We start from the raw sequence: 23,523 nt of genomic DNA, 5'->3' as shown, positions 1-23,523 counted from the left end.
GCTCGTACAACTCTATACATATATCCAGTGTCTCAAGTACACTTGTACATATGTTGCCATCATCGTTTTCAAAGCATTTTCTCTCCACTTGAGTTCTCATTTTTTCCTCTCATGAAGCCTCGATAATTTACAAATTATTATTTTTTTCAAGTCTTGCACTGTCCGATGTCTCTCCCCTTCCCCTTGTCTGTTGTCCATCCCCCTGGGAGGGGGTTATAGATATAGCTCTAATCTTAGTTACCAACGTGAACTGGTAGTTTCTCTGTGAAAACTTAAGTAAAACCTGCCCAAACTAGTAGCATAGTTTATCATACGAAAAATTAAAGAAAATTGATTAATCATCAAAATTTGTCTCCAGAACATTGTAATGTTTACTAAATACCTTTCTCCAAGAGCAATTTGAATAAATGGCAAAACTAGAGGACACCACCATGCTCCCAAGGTACAAGGCATATGTATTAAACTTTGAAGACCTAGAGTTGTCCTTAGGCAAGCTTTGTTTTGGTTGTGTTTTTTTCATTTATCATATATATATATATATAAATAAAAAATATATATATAAATAAAATATTCACTTGTGGTGGTTAATGTTATGAGCCGACTTGGCCAGGCTATGATTTTCAGTGATTTGCCAGACTGATTGCTCTTCCATAATATAGTATGAAACCACCTCCATTTTGTGATCTAATATGAGCAGTTTCCTTGGGGTGTGGCCTGCATGCAATACATATGCATATTCACTCTTTCTCAATTCTGACCTCTGACCTCCAGTTCTTGAGACATGAGCAAGCAGCCTACTGCCTGACCTGTAAACATGTGATTCAGGAGAAGCTTTCAGCCTGATGACACCAGATCCACAGATTAGATACTTGCCAGCTTCCACAACCACACAAGCCATTTCCTTGAACTAAATCTCTTTATATAAAATTTTATTATGTGCTTCACTGGTCTTGCTCCTATAGGGAACTCAACCTAAGGCACCACTAAACACTCTAATATGAATAAGGTACATGTTAAAGACTCAGGAAATATAGTGAACAGCCTGTGGCCTCATGAAAATTGTTTGCAGTGAATGTAATTAAATATACATCTCCATAAATATTTAAATTATGAAAGGAATGCTATGAAGGAAAAGAACAGAAAATTGTAGAATGGGTGAGAGTTAATGTTAAGTTGATGCATTCCATGCTGAGGAGCTAGGCTCATTCATTAGGCCTACAGGCGAGAAAGAAGTCGGTGCTTTGGAGGGAGTGAAAGGCAGCTAAAGGCGTTGAGAAAAAATGAGCAGGAAGGGAGTGGAGAGAGACAAGCAGGAACCACGTCCTGCTTGTTGGTTAATATCTGGCTATGTTACAGATGTGGCTTTCTCCCAAGTACAAGAGCAAATCTTTGAAATGAGTTAAGTGGTGCATGCTATTTATGCTTTAAAAATATTTTAATTGATGGGTGGTAAAAAGGGAGTCCCTGGTGGTATCATCTGACTACTAGCTGAAGGGTTCGTAGTTCAAACCCACCCTCTAGAACAGGTTGTCAACCTTCCTCATGCCGTGACCCTTTCATACAGTTCCTCATGCTGTGGTGACCCAACAACCATAAACTTGTTTTCGTTGCTACTTCATCACTGTAGTTTTGCTACTGTTAGGAATCGGGTGACCCCTGTGAAAGTGTCCTTTGATCACACAGGGGGCGTGACCCACAGGCTGTGAACTGCTGCTCTAGAAGCTCCTTGGAGAGAAAGCCTGGACATCGGTTTCAAAGTCACCACCTGGAACCCCCTGGGAAGCACTTGGAATCTGCACTCCTGGGGTCACCATAATTCACTTGTCAACCTGACAGCAACAACAAAGAACAAGTCTAGAAAGATCAGTCAGGAGGCTAATGCAATGTTTATGGTGAAAGAAAGAAAGCAAATATAGACCATTTAGGGGAATGATTATGGGCTCAAAACCGACTATTTGCATTTACAGATGCCTTTGAACAAAGTATCTAGAGCTCAGAAGGAAGATCTGGGCTGGAGACTAGGATTTAGGAGTTTTCATCACGTCTAGTAGATTGCACTTAGTAATGAATAGAAAACAGGGTGGAGTAAGAAAAGAGGATTGAATCCCAAGGAACTCAACATTTAGAGGATGAGAAATTTAGAAAGGTGACAAAAGACACAGCGGTATGAGTCAAGAAAGGTGTTAAACACGAATATTTTGGAGATTAAATGTCTGTGTGTTCTGACATCATGGGCATTAGTGATTTACAGAACTCTTAAAATCTTTGTATTTTAATTTTGAATAAAATTTGGTTCCTATTATGTTACTTTCCCCCATATGTCCTGTTATGTTCTTTACCTACCTCTTCTTTCCTTCTTCTGAATTAATCTTTTTTTTTCCCATTCTATCCCTGCTCCCTCCTTTTAACTAGTTAACTATACAATCCTTTATACTGTGTTTTGAATGGTATACAAGAGATTGTATGTAACACACAACACTGACTTATTTCAGTCTAATAAAATTCAAACCTCTCATATATTTATTTCCATTTACACTGATCCCTTTGGAGTATAGTTGTCATCCATTTTAATTATACATATATGAGGGAGCTTCAAAAATGTATGGGGTCACCATATGGAAAATGCCATTACCTTATAATATGTAGAAGCCCACATTGTTATTATTGCTTTGCACTGCTCCCTTAGCAATTTATAGTCTGGAAATCTTAACACAGGATCACTTTGAGTCAGAATTAACTCAATAGCAATGGCTATCTACTTATATATCCTTTCTGTTGGTTTACATTCCTTCTTGAATTTTTAAGTTTCTATCTGAGATTGCTTTTCTTGTTTGAAAAATGTCATTTTCATTGAGGGTTCACATGTTTAGTCATTTGTCAGGAGATCCTTCTGCATCTCATTCGCATCCAAACAATGTTTTGTTGGGAAGAGAATTCTAGATTCACAGTTATTTTCAAGTCCATTCAAAGTTGTGCTCCATTGTTTTTTGGTCCCCAATATTTCTATTAAGGAATCAGCTGTCAGTCTTGTTCCCTTTCCTTTGGCTACTTTCAGGATTTTATTGTTTTCAGCAGTCTTAATATGAAGTGCCTAAGGATACCTAGTGGTGGGTTGGTTGAGTTGGGCTGCTAATTTCAAGGTTAGCAGGTCAAACCCACCAACCACTCCTCAGGAGAAAGATGGGGTCTTCTACTTCCGTAACAGTGACAGTCTCAGCAACCCACAGGAGAGTTCTACCCTGTCCTAAAGAGTCACTATGAGTTGGCATTGCCTTGATGGCAGGGAGAATTTGTTTTTGGAATAAGAAGTGACTAAATGTATTGCTTGCATTTATTTTGCTTGGGTTTCTTGAATTTTTCAAAATCTGTGGCCTATTATCTTTCATTAGTTTTGAAAAACTCTGCCATTTCTTAAAATGTTGCTTCTCCTACTATTAGCCTTGCTCTTTTTCTAGGACTCCAATTACATGCATGCTAGACTTTTCATTTCTCCTATCTCTGTAATCGTTTTAATTACTTTTACTGTAAATTTTCACAAACGTACTGGTTTAAAGCAATGCAAATCCATTCTCACTATTCTGGACACAGTCTAAAATGGATCTGATTTGTACTGACAGCAATCCTTCTGGAGGTTTTGCAAGAATGCGTTTCCTTGCTTTCTCCAGCTCTCCAAGCTGCCTACATTCTTTGGCCCCATTCCTTCATCTTCAAGGCTAACCTCTAGTTTTTGTCCTTTGCTTCTGTGTTTACACCTTCTGTCTGTAGCTCTGTTAGGGCTCTTGCAATTACAGATATCATCTTGGACAATTACCCTATCGCAGGATCCTTAATTTAATCATATTGACAAAGTACTTTTGCCATGTAGGATGACAAACAAGGAGCTTTACCCCCCAAAATGAAAAAAAATTTTTTTTCAAAGCTATGTATTCAATTTTTTTTAACAAAATAACCTTATCCCCTTCAAAGTACTCTCCATTATAGTTAATACATTGTCAAATCTGTTATTCCATTCTTGGAATCAATTTTCAAGCTCATCTGTTTGGATGGCTGACAACACTTCCTGTCCTTTTTTCCTCACCTCTTCTATTCTAGTCAAATCACTATCCTTTCGTTTCCCTCTTCATTTGCGGAAACAAAAAGACGTCTCACAGAGTGAGGGCAAGTTGAGTAAGGAGCATGAGGCGAGAGGCATGCTGTTTACGGTAAAAAACTGGCACACTGAGATGGTTGCATAAGCAGGTGCACTGTCTCAGTGGCAAAACCAGTCCCGTCTGCCACAAATCAGGCCTTTTTTGGTCGCACAGTTTTGCAATCTTTTCAAGAGTCTCTAAATAGAAAGCTTGATTAACAGTCTAACCTGGTGGAATGAACTCCAAATGCATTATCCTCCTCACATATAAAATAACAACAACAAACAAAACAAAACACATGAGCATAGGATTTTTTTTGTTTACCACTTCATATTCACAAGTGGGGGATTAAGATGTGGACATCTTTTAGGGGCCAATACAACTCGTATCACAACGCATACATACATCAATTGTGTAAAGCACATTTGTACATTCATTGCCCTCATCATTCTCAAACCATTTGCTCTCCACTTAAGCCCCTAGGTATTGGCTCATTTCCCCTCCCTCACAAGCCCTTGATAATTTATAAATTATTATTTTGTCATATCTTGCCCTGTCCGAAGTCTCTCTTCACCCACTTTTCTGTTCTCTGTTCCCAGGGAGGAGGTTATATGTAGAACCTTGTAATCAGTTCCTCCTTTCCACCCTACCCTCCCGGTATTGCTGCCACTCTCACCACTGGTCCTGAGGGGTTCATCTGTCCTGGATTCCCTGTGTTTCCAGTGTACATCCTTTGGTCTAGCCAGATTTGTAAGGTAGAATTGGGATCATGATACTGGGGGTGGGGAGGGGTGGAGGGGAGGAAGCATTTAGGAACTTGAGAAAAGTTGCATGTTTCATCGTTGCTACACTGCACCCTGACTGGCTCATCTTCTCCCTGAGACCCTTCTGTAAGGGGATATCCAATTGCCTACAGATGGGCTTTGGGTCTCCACTCACACTCCCCCCCCCATTCACAATGAGATGATTTCTTGTTCTGATGATGCCTGATACCTGATACCTTCGATAACACGCAATTGCACAGGCTGGAGTGCTTCTTCCATGTAGGCTTTGTTTCTTCTGAGTAAGATGGCTGCTTGTTTACCTTCAAGGCTTTAAGACCCAGATGCTATAACTACTGATAGCCAGGCACCATCAGCTTTCTTCACCACATTTACTTATGCACTCGCGTTGTCTTCAGCGATTGTGTTGGGAGGGTGTGTCGGGAATGCCAGTTTAATAGAAGAAAGTGTTCTTGCATTGAGGGAGTACTTGAGTGGAGGCCCAATGTCCATCTGCTACCTTAATACTAAATCTATACATATATGCACATAGATCTATTTCCACATCCTCATATATAAATATATTTACATATGCATATGCCTTTATTTTACTTCTATAAATGCCCTTTGCCTCCTAGTTCTTTCCTCTATTTTCTTTTACTTTCCTCTTGTCCCACTATCATGTTCAGCCTTCATTAAGGTTTCAGTAATTACTCTCAGTTACATTTGTTTATGTCCTTTCTTACATCTCCCATTCTGTTTCATGTCTGTGCTTTATCCTAGACATTTTCTATTGTTCACGTTTCCAATCCAGCAATCCTCTCAACTTCTGTGTTCTATCTTCTGTTAAACACTTCTATCGTGTTCTCAGGAGCCCTGGAAGTATAATGGTTATACATTGGGGCAATAACCACAGAGCCAGCAGTTTAAATCCACCAAGTGCTCCAAGCGTGAAAGACGTGGCTTTTTCCTTTCATAAAGCTATAGTCTGAAACCCACAGAGGGAGTTCTCTTCTGTCCTACAAGGTCACCATAAGTTAGCATTGACTCAATGACAGTGAGTCATTGTGTTCTTAATTTCAATCACCATTGTGTCAGTTGCTAGAATTTCCAAATGTTTTCTGAGATTGTATTTCTCTGTTGAAACTGTCCATCTTAGCTTCGCTGAAGACAAATGGGTGCATAAGCAAATGTGGCGAAGAAAGCTGATGGCGCCCGGCTATCAAAAGATATAGCATCTGGGGTCTTAAAGGCTTGAGCATAACCAAGCGGCCATGTAGCTCAGAAGCAACAAAGCCCACATGGAAGAAGCACACCAGCCTGTGTGATCACGAGGTGTCGAAGGGATCAGGTATAAGGTATCATCAGAACAGAAAAAAATCTTACCATAGTGAATGAGGGGGGAGTGTAGAGTGGAGACCCAAAGCCCATTTGTTGGCAGAGGGGTCTAGGGGAGGAGATGAGCCAGTCAAGGTGCGATGTAGCAACGTTGAAAAATACAAGTTTCCTCTAGTTCCTAAATGCTCCCCACCCCCGCCACATTATCATGATCGAATTCTACCTTGTAAGTCTGGCTAGACCAGAGGATGCACACTGGTACAGATAGGAACTGGAAACACAGGGAATCTAGGGCGGATGATCCCTTCAGGACCAATATTGTGAGTGGCGATACTGGGAGGATAGAGGGAGTGGGTTGGAAAGAGGGAACTGATTACAAGGATCTACATGTGACCTCCTCCCTGGGAGACGGACAACAGAAAAGTGGGTCAAGGGAGACGTCGGACAGGGAAAGATATGACAAAAATAATAATTTATAAATTATCAAGGGCTCATGAGGGAGGAGGCAGCGGGGAGGGCGGGGAAAAATGAGGACCTGATGCCAGGGGTTTAAGTGGAGAGCAAATGTTTTGAGAATGATGAGGGCAACGAATGTACAAATGTGCTTTACACAAGTGACGAATGTATGGAGTGTGATAAGAGTTGTATGAGCTCCTAATAAAATGATTAAGCAAAAAAAAAAAAGAAAGAAATTTTCCATCTTGGCATCTAATTTTTGGATTATTCACAGTTCACATCTGATCATTCCAATCCCTGGATTATTTCCATCTGTTTCTATTGTTGCTATTTTCTCTACCTTCTTTTATATGCCTGATAATTTTTGCTTGCATGACAGATGCATACACAAAGTTGTAAGAGAACTGGATGATGTTACTTCCTTTAGAGCAGTGGTTCTCAACCTGTGGGTCGCAACCCCTTTGGGGGATCGAATGATCCTTTCACAATAGTAGGAAAATTACAGTTATGAAGTAGCAACAAAAATAATGTTATGGGTAGGTGGGGGTCACCACAACATGAGTGTATTAGGAAAGTTGAGAACCACTGCTGTAGAGGCAAAATGAAGGGTAGACCATCTTACTTCAAAAGAAACTGAACTGATTTAAAAGCAAGGTAGAGGTTTTTGTAGGCTCTTACTCTTAAAAATAATTTCTTACTGCCTTTTTATTCACTAGGCTCTTAATCTCTCAAATCCTGGCTATTGGGAGAACTCCAAATCCAGTTTTTTTTTTTACCAAGCCTCCTAAGACTATTGGCTCCTCTGCATCTATAGAATCTCTGCCTCTCCTCTCTCCCTGGCCCCCCCCTTTTAAGTAAATTCATGTTTTGCTCCAAGAATTAGATGCATAGAACATCAGCCTACATTTGGGAACTTTTCTTGGCATCATGACTTTGGCGTGCCATGTTCCGGTGGTCCTCAGTAGGTCTCTGATGCCTTTACAGCAGCAGTTCTCAACCTGTGGGTTGCAACCCTTTTGGAGGTCAAAGACCCGAAGACCATTGGAAAACACATAAATATTTCACAATATAAAATTACATGGTTTTGTGATTAATCACTATGCTTTATGTTCAATTTGTAACAATGAAAATACATCCTGCATATCAGATATTTACATTATGATTCATAACAGTAACAAAATTAGAGTTATAAAGTAGCAATGAAAATAATTTTATGGTTGGGGTCACCACAGCATGAGGAAGGTTGAGAACCACTGCTTTACAGGCACTGATCTGGGTGCATGGCAATCTTGCTCATTATTTTGGAGTGGAAATTATAACTTGGGTTCTGATACCAAATGCTAATGCTCATTAGGCGTGGGCAAATCACTTACCTTAGACATAGAAACTTTGAGTTCAGTATTCTCTTAAAATGAAGATCACAAAAAAAAAAAATGAAGATCACATTATCTCATAAGACTGTTGTGAGGGTAGGAAGAAGAAATTAAATATGACTGTAAAGTGCTTACTATTTGAGAGAATACTGTATGCCAGATACTTTAGATGAATTTAATGTAGATGTAATTATTATCTCTCCCCATTTGTTTCAAGATCATATATTAGGATCTGACACTAGTGTGCTTGTTTTTCATTTTTTTGAATTGTGTTTTAGGTGAAAATAAACACAGCAAATCAAGTTCCCTTTTGGTGAATTTTATACACATTGTTTCGTGATACTGGTTATAAGTCTGACACGGGATCAACTCGTTTTCCTCTGTGTGAACAGTTTTGTTAGTCCCATTTTGTTTATTCTGTTTCTATTCCCTTCCTTGCCTTCTCACCTTGCTTTTGGGTAAATGTTGACTGTTTATTTTTTAAGCCAATCTATTATTTGGCTGAAATGTGATCTGCAGAAATAACTTCAATGCCGTGTTCAGAGGTTCTGCTCTATATAGTGGGGCTCTTTTTTGGAATTTGAAGTTATTCTACAACACCTCTTCCCCCTCCCTCCCCCCATCTCCAAATTATCCCTGACTTTCTATTGTGTCTCTGGTCAGAAGAATGGTTGGTAATGGTGAGCAGGCACCATTTAGTTCTCATCATCTCAGGTTAGAAGAGGCTGAGGGTTATGCGCATTAGTTTCTTTTAAGGCCCCTTCATTCTCTTTTGTTCCACATGAGTTGGATCAATAGCTACATCTGAGGGGGCTATTTGTAAGCTTTTAACACCCCAGATGCTTTTCTCCAAACAAGGCATTAGAACCTTTGTAAACTATGATATGGCGATTAATGACATTGTACTAAACCTTTTAACCCAGTAAACCAATGCTGAGGGCCATAGCTTGTCTAGAAAGTCTCTGGAATTGCCACCTAGTATTTGCTCTTAATAAGTACCTAACACTTTTCACTATGCTGTCTAACACCAGTAACTCACTCTCACTCAATCAACTTTCTCAAGTTGATCAACTTTCTCAAGTCGATGCCAACTCATTGTGACCCTATAGGACAGGGTAGAACTGCCTCTTGTGAATTTCTGAAAAGGTAACTCTTTAAGGGAGCAGAAAGCCCCATCTTTCTCCCTGGGAGGGCCTAGTGGTTGAGAATGGCTGACTCTTTTCAGAGGGCAGCCCAAGGAGTAACCACTCTGCCCCTATGACACCAGTAAAGTGCTCAATAAGCATCAATTATTGTGCCAGAAGTACAAATGCTTTGAAATATGAGCCAATTATATCAGTTTTCCACTTAAACAGAAGCTATAATAGTTAATGCTTTGCTTAACTTTTACTCTGTTGAATATTTAGGTCACTTCCTTTATTAGAAAAAAAAAACAACACACAACAGTATAGTTACCAGTAGCATTAACATTTGTGTCTATAATTATTTTCCTTATTTGAATCATTTTCTCAGAATAAAGTCCTGTAAGTAGAATCACTGGCTCTACAAGTATAAACAATTTATCACCAGTGATAGCACTGCTATCCCATTTCCCTCCAGAGTTGTAGCAATTATGATGTCACCGCAAAAATAATGAAAGGTCTGTACCAGGAGGGAGGTCTTATAGGACACAGGAAGAAAGGGTGGAGATGGGCTAGACAAAGGAGGTATACACCTTTAGGCAGGGGAAGGAAAACGAAACAAAACAGGGTAGCTGGATACTACTAACCCTGACAAGGGTATTAATTTCAATGAAAAGGACAGAGTTGGTAAAAAGCACAACCTGATTTTGTTGAACATTCAAAGATTAAATACACATAGACACATATCTGCAGATGTCGAAGACTCGTATCAAGTAGGCATTGTAATATTTCAAGTAAAAGGTTTCTACTACCATTTTCAAAGGTGTTTGTTTGCCATTTCATTAATGCTGTCTAGTATACAGAGAGATTATTAGTCAGGTGCCAGTTACAGATCCACTATCTGGTCTATCAGGGTTCTAACCTGATCTGCAGTATCACTATTTCTTCTTACTTATCAAATATTTAGTAACTTTCTCTTTGCATCTTTATTACTGTTACTTTATGATACACAGAGAAACAATAATCTAAGATTAAGTCACATGTCAAATTACTTTGAAAAATTATGTATACAAATTACAAAACTACCACCGATTACTGTTTTTACTTCATTCAGACAACTCAGTAAAACACAGTTTTACTAACTAAGCAGGAGGTTTAGGCCCTAGTGCCTATTCTGTCATGTACTTTGCACGTAAATTTGAACCTCAGTTGCCTTACTTCTAAACTGGGATTGTACTTCCTACAGCTAAAAGCCCTACCTGGAACATAATCATCTTGTTTTATATCTTGATTTAAGATGTTTTTTTAAAATTATAGTACACTTGAATACAAATGAAGGTATTTCCCCCTTTTGGTTGCCACCTGCCGAGCTCTGCAGGAGCTGAGGTGAGGCAGTCAATCACCACTGGGCTGCTAACCAAGAGGCCAGTAGGGCAAGATCACGGGAGAAGCTGAGGCTACTAGTCCCATAAAGATGTACAGTCGTGGGCCCCTCACGGAGCAGCACTCTCCGTCCCACTGGGTTGCTATGAGTTGGATTTGACTAGGAGGCAGTGCGTTTGTTTGTTGTGATTCACCAAACCATGACTATCTCACTAGCCTTGTTATCATGTTAGACTTGAGGTTACTATTTAAAGGTTACTTTTGTGGGACTCCTGGGGGTGGGGGACAGACACCCCACTTGTCTGCTCTTTATATAATTTGATGAATTCCACTGCATTCAAAGTCAGTTGCTTTCCTACTATGAGAGATTTGGGGGCTGTAAATAACTGGTCACCTGGGAAAGATTTGAAAATGGTCTTAATTCTACCAAGAACTTCTCATTGTTTATGCATTTTAGCCTTCCCAGTAAAAAAATAAAACAAACAGTAAACACATCTGTTGCTTCCTTTTATCATAGGTAAGTCAGTGCCTGGTTTTCTAAATTCCTTTCCCAGTTCCATTGGTCCTAGTAAATTTTTACTAATAACACTGAGCAATTGTGGAGTAATAGAAGGGTTATTTGGCTTGAGAGGACCTGCATTGAAATCCTGCCTCTACCATTTACTGTGTTAGTGACTTTGGACATGTGACCCAACCTCCCTAAGCCTCATTTTTCTCATATGCAGAATGGAGTTAGTTAGTATCTACAACACTGTATTGTCAGAATTAAAATAACACGTGAAAGTACCTCGCACAACACTAAATAAATGTTTGTTCGATGGTATTGTTATAATGGCTAAATGTAACTTGAATGTGAACATCATTCAGACAATAAGGAGTGTACTGCTGACTGAAAGTGCTTTGTAAACTGATTCCACTTAACAGGACGGTTTCGTTCCTAGTGTCCTCAAGATTCATATTCTTTAAAGAAACCACCAGAAAGGGAGTACATATAGAGGCTCTGATTTTCTTCATGTCCAAGTAGATGCCTTCTAATGATGAGAAACACTTTATTCTTAAACGCAGTAACCAAACTGCCTATTCAATAACCAAAAAATTTTGTGCCTATTCAATTAACCAAAAAAAAATGCTGGTGAAATTGCTATGAAATCAACACAATCATATATTACATCTGGCACCTGAAACCAGTATTTTATACACATACACACATATACATAAGTATATAATTAAAAATACAAAGTGCTCTTAGAACCAATAATGTTAGTCACAGGACTTTATCCTAAATAAATAATTCAAATAAGGAAAAGAGAGTTTTGATGCAAATAAGGGGTGGTGGAGTGGCGACCCAAAGCCCATCTGTATACATTTGGACATCCGCTCACAAAAGGGTCACAAGGAAAGGACTAGTTAGCCAGGGTGCTAACTATCATGACCCCAGTTCTACTTTAAAAATCTGGCAATCTGGCTAGACCACAGCATGTACACTGGTACAGGTAAGAGCTCACAACACAGGGAATCCAGGACAGATAAACCCCTCAGGACCAATAATGAGAGTAGCGATGCCAGGAGGGTAAAGGGAAGGTAGGGGAAGAAAGAGGGAACCCACTGCAATGATCAACATATAGCCCCCACCCCAAGGTGACGAACAATGGAAACATGGGTGAAGGTAGACAGCGTATGGAGTAAGATATGAAAATAATAATAATAATAATATATCAAGGGTTCGTGAGAGTAGGAGGGTGGGGAGGAAAATATTGAGGAGCTGATACTAAGGACTCAAGTAGAAAGAAAATGTTTTGAAAAGGATGATGGCAACAAATGTATATTCATAAAATATATGACATTTTGTGTCTGGTTTCTTTCTTTGAGGATAATGTTTTCCAGGTTCACCTGTGTGTAGCATTTACCACTTCTTTCCTTCCTATAGCATTGGATGGCTGTACGATACTGTGCTTACCATTCATCAATTGATGGTCATCTAGGTTAGTTTCCATTTGGGGAGCAATGATGAATAGCGTGGGTTTGGGTGAACACACTACTCAGATCGACTTTGTTTCTGAGTCAACAGCAGGGGATATATCTTACAATGCAAACCCCTCTACACTGACCTCCTTACCGCATTTCTGTTCAGATCTACCGGCAGTCTCCACAATCTACGCGTTAGTTACAATTTACTTGTTTCCAATTAAATTGAGGGCAAGAGTCAGTTCTCATCAGTAACAGGAGTTTAATTAATACATAACAGCATATTGACCCCAAAGGAGGGCAGGAGAAGGAGGGGAAAGAAATGGGGAGCTGATATCAGGGGCTCAAGTGGGAAGAGAATGCTTTGAAAATGGTGATAGCAGCATATGTGCAAATGTGCTTGACACGCTGGAAGAATGTATGGGTTGTGATAAGAGATGTAAGAGCCCCCAATAAAAGTATTTTTTAAAAATGTGCTGAAAAGCTCGGTTTATGCATGAATATATATGGTAATCAAAGCATAGTGATTAATCACAAAAGGGTATGTAATTATATATTGTGAAATATCTGTGTTTTCCAATGGTCTAGGCGACCCCTACAGGGGTCCTTAGGCTCCCAAAGAGGTTGAAACCCACAGGCTGAGGACTGCTGCTGCAGAGGTTCCTTAGGCTTAGCATTTAAATAGGTATCTTTGTGTGTGTTAACAGTTAACACTCTGAGGGCTTACCAATTGGTTGGGGGTTTCAGTTCACTCAGAGTGCCTTGAAAACATGGTCTGGGGGAGAATGAGCCACTGAAAAACCTATGGAGGACAGTTCAACTCTGACGTGTGTGTGTGTGTGTGTGTGTGTGAGTGAGTCACCAGCTGCAGAAACTGACATGATGGCAATTATTTCAAAGAAGGATTTGCAAGTCTTTCTATACCAATTCAAATGACATTAATGATGTCTTAACAACCTTGATACTTTACTGTTCTGTAAATTTTTCCAGAGTTTTAAAAGTAGTTATGCAAATTAGAGGTTTTTCATTCCCACAGGTAACAAAAACCAAAATCTTAACAGGTAAGTGAATATACTAATCAAGGGGGAGATGGGATAATTCAATAACTCTAGTAATGCATTCATTCCCTTGGGAATATGTTAAGACTTCAAAGAGACATGTGGGTAAATCCCAACAGCCAATAAACCAGCAGACAGACTGGGGAGCAAAACAAGAAAAGGCACCAGTCAATGCAGCTAGGGTATATACATGTAAATCCATGACCCATGAAATAGCTCCACTTAGGCTTAGTAACAGGTTCAGATATATCAAGTAAACAATTCAATTGTACCAAGTTAGTGCCACGGAATTAAAGACCTGGCAATCTGCTCCTATAAACATTATAGTCTAGGAACTCCTATGGAACACTGTCATTTAGGGTCCAAATGAACTGGAATAGACTACTCAGCATAGAACACAACAACAAAACCAAACCACCACCACCACAACAATCAAGAAAATCATTGTAGAATATTAGCAAGCAAGGTAGACAACATCAAGGCACCTTTGCATTATGTACAGCATACAGATGTCTGTGGCTAATCAAATTTCAGTGAGACCATATCCAGAATTTTGACCTAATGTTTTAATATTTTAAACTGCTATGAGCAGTGTATCCAGTGACTGCTTTTGGAAAAGAAAATGGTTATGTAACCTAAGTAACCTTAAAAAAAAAAAGGACAATTCTATTATAGAAGGAATGCAACAAAAGGAAGTCTTCAAATTCATTCACTGAGAGAAATAACAAGAGTATCTCTTACAATGTTTCCAGTTTCTAACTTTGATACTGTGTATCTATTAGAATATTTAAAGAAAACCACAACAAAGAGCTCTATGGGAGAAAAAGGTCGATGGAAGACAGTAACACTTCTAACAGAAACACTTAAAAACCAAAACAAATTCCACAGACTTTCCCTCTCTATTTTTCACAACCTTTTCCAATATTACTTCTTTGATGGAACTAATGAATAAACTGCCACCAATCACAAAACATCTTTCAAGTATGTGCGTTTTAAATATTGCTTTGCCCTGAGTAGACAGTTCTTCAGGCTGCTAGTCTCAGCTGCAGCAATTTTTCTTAATACTATTTCTTCCATGGAAAATTATGAGGATCAATTTAATAAACCCGTTTACTTTCCAAAGACAGTTTCCAAGACACGATACTGTAATATCTCAATCAATATTTTAACACAATTTAAAATATTTTTCATTTCGTTATATAACCCTTCCATATTTCAGTAATACCCAAGCTATTATTTGTCAGATGCAAATCTTGTCAGAAGTATAACCATGTATTTTCTTCTACATTACAGTAACTGAAGTTCATGAACATTTCTGTAATTAATTTCCTAATACTTGTTTGGGCTAGTCTCTAAGGAGCCCTGTCTCTATGCCCTAACCCAACAAAGGCTTTGTCTTTCCTTTTCGATCAACTACTGCAACGAATCTATGAACTTTTAAACTTACTGATTTGAGAGATTGATGGATCACTTTGTACGTTTATAGGTTAGAACATGTATTTTAACCCTTTATTGTAACAATTGGCTTAAAAATTTTTTTAAAACTCTAAATGAAAGGATTTTTAAAAGTTAGAATTAAGACAATTGCAAATGCTGAGGGTAGATTAACAATTCCTAAGGGGAAAAAACACACAGGCATTCGGGCTCTTAAAAAAATTGGTGAAAGACATTACAACTTTAGGTTCATTCAACAGAATGAATGTCTATGTATTCTAGAAATTATATAATATATTCATTCTAAGATTTTTAAAATAGTTTCACGCCTCTTGTTTCAAAGATTTCTTCTAACACACACTCAATATAAGCTCAAGTGCACCTATTCCCCATTGTCCAACTATCTTACTATTTGACCTTCACATGCTATTTACAGTAGGAAAAAAAACCCTCTTGCATTAACTTTCAGTGTGGTAGCAATAAACAGAAACAGTGAGAGGGGAGAGTATAGCTAGTTATGATGGCTAAGGTTAGGCATCTCAGTGGTTTGGCAGTTATGATAATGTAGTTTGGCAGTTAGGTAAGATGTAGTCATCCTCCATTTTCACATGCCTATTTTCACAGAACCCCCAGTCTTTGGAACTTTAATGTATTGTTAAGTGAAGGGTGGGTGTACTTTGGCCCCTGGCAACAAAATTTAAAGAATAAACAATGAGGGCTCATTACCATTTTGTATATAATTTCCTATAAAAATACGAGTACAGAGAAAGAGCAAGTTCTTTAGAGCCCATTCATGTTTTGCCTTCTTTAAATTCTGAGCTAAGTATCATGACCTTTGACTTTTTTACACCACAAAGGACAGGTATGGCTCTTAAAGTGATGATGTAGAATTTAACTAAATTACAGGGAGAGAAGGCTAAGAATTAGAATGCAATTTTCACAACTACTACACATAAGGAGGAAATCTGAAGGCCGGGGGAATTTCTTCTCAGACCCAGGGGAAACGCTGTAGCCTGAAATCTAAAGTTTAGAGATATCAAGGACATCCTTCATTATGTGGCTTTCCCCCTTGGAGGGAACAACCCTCACATTTACATATTCAATCCTCTTAATAATACACCAGCTCCGTAAAAGAACAACCAGAGTTCTCCAGGCATGTCCAGGCGGAGACCCTAACTCAGCCAAGGTTGGCCTTGGGTAAAGGAGCCGGTGTGGGCACCCATGAGTCACACAAGAAAAATAGGTGTCTCGTAGTACTTTTAACAAGGGGTTGTCGATTCTTTGAAGTAAGAATGCATTTGCAAATCTAGTTACGAAGGGAATGGCCCATCTACTTGTGGAGGCAAAACCCGCAAATTAAAGCCCGAGGCGGGTGGTGAGCACAACGTGGTGGGCAACCCGTACATGAAACACCATTCCAAAGCTGGTATGATAGCGTCTGGGCAAACGGCCCCACCCACCCACCAGCTTCTCAAGCCCCTCATGCACTCAGGAAACAGGGTGGACACCCCCAAAACCATTACCCTACCCCCCACAGGAAGTGAGTTTTCTCCCCTCCCCCGTGACGGTCTTCCTCCCCTCCCCCCAACCGGAAGTGGGTCGCCCCATTCAGACAGCCTTAAACCGAGGCAAACCAATAACAAGGCAATCGAGGGATGATCTTTTAAGGGTTCAAGGGCACCTAGACTACGGCCATCCCAGTCTCGCCCTGCTTACTGACCTGCTGACGACAGGGGTGGGCAAGGGTCTAATGAAAGTCCTTCACTCGGAAGACAATTCCCTCAGCCCCTCTCAATCGCCTTCATTCTTCGCACGCCGTCATCTCACAGCTTGACAAAGATTCCTCCGCAGCACTTTATTGGGTGTGTTTTCTCTCCCCTTCCCTTGTCACTTAATCTCCTTCCCCATAGTGAACTTCTCCTATCGAAGCAATAGTCATACTTGTCCCAGTGAGGAGGAAAATGAATGATTATTTCCGATACCTTCAGAAAAATGGAGGGATTATTTTGTTCGAATGCGGCGAAGGACTACGTGACTACGCATGGTGATCTGCGTTCCATGGGGGTTTCTGGGAAATGTAGTTTTGTTGTTACTGCCCATCCTCGCAAGAAAGTCGTGGTACTTAAAATTGGTTCTTCCTATCCAGAGCAGTTCTGGAAAACACTTGTGGTCGATTTCAAGCTGACAAGAGATTCCAGTACACAAATGGGCCAATACTTCGTTGTTCGTTTCTCCTGGTACTCAATTGAATCTGAATTTCCCCTCGCGCACGCCTAAGGTCCTCGTGGTCCAGCCCACTTGCTTTGGCTCCGCCCTCTCCAACCAATCAGACGCCCTCTAGGTCTCGTCCTCCGGGGGGTGGGAACGTGGGGAGGCGGGCACTCGCGGAGACTCCTCCCCCGGGGTGGGGCGAGCGAACGCGTGCTCGCTCCCGGGCAGAGCTGGAGGAGCGCGGCGGCGGGCGCGCGCGCGCGGGCGCGCCAAGGGGCGGCGCGCAGCGATGGGAGGAGGTTGGCAGGCTGGTGGGCTGGGCGGGCGGCGAGCGGCCGGGAGCGCGCGGTGGACTCGGCGGCGGCGAGGAGTTAGTTACTTGTTGTTAGTCAGTGTCAGTCGCTCGGCGGCGGCGGCGGCCGTGGTCACCGAGAAGGGGAAGGGCCGGCCGGCGATGGTGGTCCCCGTGGCGGCATGTGCGCCCCCAAGGTAACGGGGGCAGGGTTGCCCGCCTACCCTCCGCTCCCCTCCTCTCACGCGCCGGCTCGTGGGCAGGGTCTCCGCGGGATGAGGGCGCCGAGCCGGGGGAATCCGGGCGGGCCCCGGGAGGGGGTCCGGGTGGTGCCGCCGCGGGGGCTCGGGCGGCGGGTGCCTCGTGCCCGGCGCGGACTCCGGCGACCCCCGCACGCCGCCGTCCCGCCGCCATCCCCGCCGCGGGGGCCGCCGGCGCCGCGCGCCCCCTCCCCGCCCGCGCCTTCCTCCTTCCCCTCGGCGGCCCTGGTAGCGCGGCGCCCCCAAGAGGAGGGAAAGTTGGGACCTGGCAGCGGAGGACGCCCCCGGGCGCGCCTGGGAAGCTGCTGTTGGGGAACGGAAAGCCCGGGGAAGGCAGCTGGACGCGGGGTAGGCTGGGGCAGGAAGGGCTTCTCGCGCCTTGGCGAAGTCTGCGCGGGGTCACCCCGCGTCCAGGCCCGGTCAGTCCGGCGCACCCCGCTGGCTCTCGGGTGGGCTCCCTGGGCGCTGGGGCTGCTGAAGCCCCCGGCGAGCTGCTGTACTTGCTCGCTTGGGGGGTTGAAGTGCGGTACTTTCCTGCTGGTCAGTTGGCTTCTCCTGTTTGCCCTTTGCCTCATCCGTTCTGGCCACTTTTCTTCTGCTTTGAAGAGGACTTGCCGTCCAAAATTTCCCCTTCTGTCTGAGAGGTTGGATTTCGCCTTTCATCTTGAAGACTGCTCAAAGCAACAGGAAAGAGCCCCCCTTCCCTTAAATGTTACTTTCTTGCAATAGGCTGTTTGCTTTCAGATTCAAGTTGAGGAATTTGAGAGCTGTGGAATGGTGGGACTGGAAAGCTGGCGTTGGGGTGATGGTGATGAGTTAGAAGAAAACTATGATTTCATCTTTATTGGCCCAACCATAGAAAACCTAATACATTTTTCTTCTCTGTCTGTTAAATGTGGTTAGATTATACCTTGAATTAAATACTTGGAGGCTTACATAAAAGACTATTTTTAGATCGTTGGATGATGTACGTATGCGACCAGCTTTTCACCTGAATTGGGAATTGCCTTGAGGATTTTGTTTGGAGGCCTGCTTACCGATGATGCTTTCTCAGCCCCAGTTCATGTCCCCACCCCTCCTGATAAATGAAATGATGTAGTGGTAATGCCTGTAGTAGAAGAACTCGCCTTGCTCTCTGCAGTGTGAAAGTGGAAAAAAAAAAAGTGAATTATCCACAGGGGTAAAACTTTCCATGAGCAAGCCTGGATACTTGCTGCATGCTGGCTTCTGGAATCTCAGAGCAGTTCTTGCTACCTCAATTGACTGCCTACCCTAATTACTTTCTCCAAGTGCCTGGCGCATCTTCTCTTTGGTGACTCGTTTAGGAAACGCTAATGGCAGGTATGGTACATTTTCTTGGTTTCAAAGATGGGCGTTAATAGCCTCATCCCAGAGATTAAAGTTAAACAATGGGAGCAGGGTTCTTGCTGTTGCTCCTGAGTTTTGCCTATGACAAACTCACTAACCATGCAGAAAAGAAAAACAGCTTTCCATAGTTCTCGGAGAGGGAGTGGGGGAAATATGTCTTTATTTTGGAGACTCCAACCTGATTATATTATGTGGGGAAAATGTCAAATTATTTTCTTTAAAACTTTCTGATGTGCAGAGATGGTGTTACATCATTCCCCACCCCTCCCCATATTTTTGGAAGGACTGACATCTATGTTTGTCTGAGTTCCAGAGTGGGAAAAGAAGTGTTTTGCTGAAAGGAAGAGATAAGATCGCTTTGAACTACTTATACTATGACTAGCCATTCATTGTATCCAGTGAAGACGCTTCCATGAAAATGTTCGTACCCATTAGCATTCTGTCAGAATTCATTTTTAAGCGTCTACCCCGAGGCTTATAAAGAAATAATGCCACTTCATAACTGTTTCCAGACAATCACATTAAAACATGTGTTCCTGGAATGCACTATATGTGCATTCCTATAAACATTTATCTTTGTACATTTATGGTAATGTAAATATTTTAGTCTGGAAGCTTAAAAACTTTTATTTGCTTATTTGCATTCTTGTTTTTCAACATCTAGCAGTGCCAACCATATTTGCCAAATAAGCATCCGCCATAAATTCATGCTTTGGCATATTTCATATAATAACTCTTCTAAATCGTTCCGTGGTGCCACATCGTGAGATTAGCATTTGTTTCATGAGAGAGATTTGTTGTTGTTTTTAACTGTAATGATGCACTGCTTAACTGGAACAGGTGCTGGGCTCTAGCTGTTTCTGTTGAAACCTGCCAAATCCTATCTTTTGTTGGATGGGTTGTTTCAGTAATTTAGGAACCAAACTGTGGTCCCTGGCATGCTGAAGTGTTGAGTTCAAGGCTCTGCATCACCGAGGCAAACTGGTGTCTTTGTAGGAGGCAAGTGTGCATCCTGAGGTTGATTTTCCTCTTGCTGATCTCTTGACAGCCTCGTCTCTCTCTCTCTCTCTCTCTCTCTCTCTCTCTCTCTCTCTCTCTCTCTCTCTCTCTCTCTCTCACACACACACACACACACACACACACACACTGTTTGCTTTGGAAAACTCTTTTGAGGAGGAGAAATTCTAGGAACTTTCAGGCAAGAAGCAAGTTGTTCACATTGACTTGAAACATGTGTGTGTTTGACATGTTCGATGTGGTGGCATACAGTGGTGCTAGCTCCCTCTGCAAGGAGCTTACAGTTTGGTGGGGAAATAATACCTGATAAGCTAATCATTATGATGTGGTGTATGGCAGGGAGGTAGACAGATTCTTATGGATGGAAGAACAAAGGGGAGAGAGAGCTGACTCAGATATGGGGCCTTGAGGAGTGTCCTGGAATGCATCTTAGTTGATTCCCTGAGCTAATCTTGAATTTCAGGTAGGACTAACTAAGCTCAGAAAGAAGGGAAGGACATTGTTACTAGCACTGTCTAGTAGAAATAAAATGTGTGCCACATACATAATTTAAAAGTTACTAGGTATTATCATAAAGCGAAGCAGATTTTAATGATATATTTTGTTTAACCAAGTATGTCTAAAATATTCTGTTCAACTTATAATCAACATGTTGTATGCTGTAAGTAAATTCCGACTCAGCAACCCCATAAAACTGCCCCACCGTATTTCCTGGGCTGTCTTATAGGGGCAGACCTTTAGGTGTTTTTTTTTGTTGTTGTTGAGCTGTTAGTGGGTTCAGACCACTGACCTTTTTCTTTTTTAAATCATTTTATTGGGGGCTCATACAGCTCTTATCACAATCCATCCATCCATTGTGTCAAGCACATTTGTACATTTGTTGCCATCATCATTCTCAAAACTGTTATCTACTTGAGTCCTTGCTATCAGCTCCTCATTTTTGCCCCCCTCCTCATCCCCATCCTTCAGGAACCCTTGATAATTTATCAATTATTATTTTGTTATTTCTTACACTGTCTGACATCTCCCTTCACCCACTTTACTGTGTCCGTTCCCCAGGGAGGGGGTTATATGTAGATCCTTGTGATCTGTTTCCCTTTTCTCCCCGCACCTTCCCCTTCCCCTACAGGTATCGCCACTCTCTTTATTGGTCCTGAAGAGACCATCTGTCTTGGATTCCTGGTGTTTCCAGTTCTTAACTGTACCAATGTACATCCTCTGGTCTAACCAAATTTGTAAGGTAGAATTGGGATCATGATGGGGGGAGGGAGCATTAAAGAAGTAGAGAAAATTGTATATTCAGTGCTATGCTGCACCCTGACTGGCTCATCTCCTCCCCGTGACCCTTCTGTAAGGGGATGTCAAGTTGCCTACAGATGGGCTTAGGGTCTCCACTCCGCACTCCCCCTCATTCACACCAGATTTTTGTTCTTTGATGCCTGATAGCTGATCCCATCGACACCTCGTGAGCACACCTTCTTTCCAACTACACTTCAAATGTTGCAGTGGTAGCTCATCTCAATGTGCACTTACCTAGCACTCAGTAGCCACATGTGGACAACACATCTTTAAGAAACCTTAGAACTTTGCTTAAAGATTGTGATGGGTTTAGTGGGAACATTTTTTTCCCTCTTTAACAGGTGCTGTGATCAGATTTGTGTTTCAGACCTGTTGTTTTGTAGTGCAATGGATGCTGGCTTAGGGAAGGGCAAAATCAGGAGCCCAGCCAGCCAGGAAGCCATACTTGGTGAGAAATGACGAGGAAGATGGAGGAGGGGACATGTAGGAGATATTATCCACAGGACATGGTGAATAATCAGATTATGGAGCTGAGCAAGATAGAAGGATGATTCCCATATTTCTGTCGTGGGCTGCTACGTAGATGGCAGACAGCCCAAGAGAAGCTGACCAATTCTGCCAGACGGACCAAAGGTGGGGGGAAAAAAAGGTATGAAAGTTTGGCCTTGGAGGCTGAGGGAGGCGAGTATTTTAAAGACTCAGAATGTCTCAAGCCACAAGGAAGCCGAGTATGATAGAGACTGAATAAAGTCTCTGAAAGTTGGTGATTAAGGTGTCTCCTACTCTAGCCTTCAGTGAGAGTAGTTAGACACATTGTAATGCATTGGGGTGGGGCGGGGCGGGGTGGGGGGGTGAAGGGTGAGTGACAGCTACAAGTGTAGCTAATTGAGAGGAATAACACTGTTTTTCACAAAGGGCTCTGGAAGAGAAAGTGTAAACAGTGAGATGGAGAGGATTTAGGAACAAGCTCACTTGTTTTTGTTTAGTTGAGAGGCTCTTGGGCATACTTATGTAGAGTCTGGAAAGAACCAACAAAGACATTGAGGGGGGCGGGGAAGAGAAAAGAGGATGAGAGAGAGAGAGAGAGAGAGAGAGAGAGAGAGAGAGAGAGAGAGAGAGAGAGAGAGAGAGAGAGAGAGAGAGAGAGAGACAGAGAGACAGAGAGAGAGAGACAGAGAGAGACTGACAGAGAGAGAGACTGATTTGTGTGATCAGCGGAGCCCAAGGCGTCTGAGGAGACAGAGGAGAAGGTTCCAGGGCATAGGCAGAGAAATCGACTGGGCCGGAGGTTGGCTTCATTTTCCAGTGAGCAAAAAGGAAGGAGGTCAAGATGGATGGCTGCGGAGTTAAGTTTCTAACTGACAGGGGCAGGGAGTTGAAGACGTTGATCATATGTCTCTGTGAAGGTTGATTTCCTGCTAAGAGCAAAAGCAGGAGGCTGTGGTAGAATTTAAAAAGAACTTTAAAAGGAGCGTGTGGGTTTTCAGCAACTTCTAAGAGAACTAGCAGGAAAGACAGGTAAACAGCTGACTGGGGAAAGGGAGGGTTCTTAGCCCTTGGGTTTGTAGCTGAGTCAGTTTGCATGGCTTGCTTTTTTTCCCGGTTTCCAGCTGTGGTATCTAGAACAAACCATTTAATCCTTGGAAGAATCTTAGGAGATAGGGCCTGTTATGATCCTAGTTTTTAAGTGGAACACCTGGGGTTCAAAGTTCAATCCCAGAGGCTTGGTTCTACATCACTACCCTGAGAGGCGTGCTTGGGTAACGGGAATTGAAGAGCAGTTGATGCACAGTGTTCATGATCTTGAGGGTTGTAACTGGAGTGCAGAGCTGTCCGCCATGTCGGGGTAGTCCAGTGGGCAGTGAGAACTATGAGATGAGTGAGAGTTACAATACTAACTTCTGTTTGTGGCATGCCCACTCTATCAGTATGAACTGCTGCTCAGCTTTATGCCATCCTCACCATGATAGGACTACCATGCCTATTTCTACGGTGTGTGGCTACCCTTCCAGTCTTTCGTCATTCTTCTTGAGATACAGAAACTGAAGATTGAGAGG

The 23,523-nt window shown here is 42.0% G+C and overlaps 2 protein-coding genes across 10 annotated transcripts in view; one reads left to right on the top strand and one right to left on the bottom strand.

Annotated features, from left to right (window-relative positions):
- Positions 1-17,277, bottom strand: part of HMG20A (high mobility group 20A) — an 89,835-nt gene extending 72,558 nt beyond the window's left edge. Inside the window, exon 1 of the mRNA XM_075535962.1 lies at positions 16,740-17,277. The gene's annotated coding sequence lies outside the window, so the exon portion shown is untranslated. The remainder of the gene's footprint in view (positions 1-16,739) is intronic.
- Positions 17,278-17,562: 285 nt separating this feature from the next.
- The window catches only part of PEAK1 (pseudopodium enriched atypical kinase 1), a 293,334-nt gene continuing 287,373 nt past the window's right edge, over positions 17,563-23,523 (top strand). For all 9 annotated transcript variants that reach the window (XM_075535961.1, XM_075535949.1, XM_075535952.1 and 6 more), the window contains exon 1: positions 17,563-17,719. The gene's annotated coding sequence lies outside the window, so the exon portion shown is untranslated. The remainder of the gene's footprint in view (positions 17,720-23,523) is intronic.

Source organism: Tenrec ecaudatus, chromosome 17, assembly GCF_050624435.1.
Source record: "Tenrec ecaudatus isolate mTenEca1 chromosome 17, mTenEca1.hap1, whole genome shotgun sequence".
Classification (NCBI taxonomy): domain Eukaryota; kingdom Metazoa; phylum Chordata; class Mammalia; order Afrosoricida; family Tenrecidae; genus Tenrec; species Tenrec ecaudatus.
Note: the sequence above shows the minus strand (reverse complement) of the source record. Positions and strands in the feature narration are given on the sequence as shown.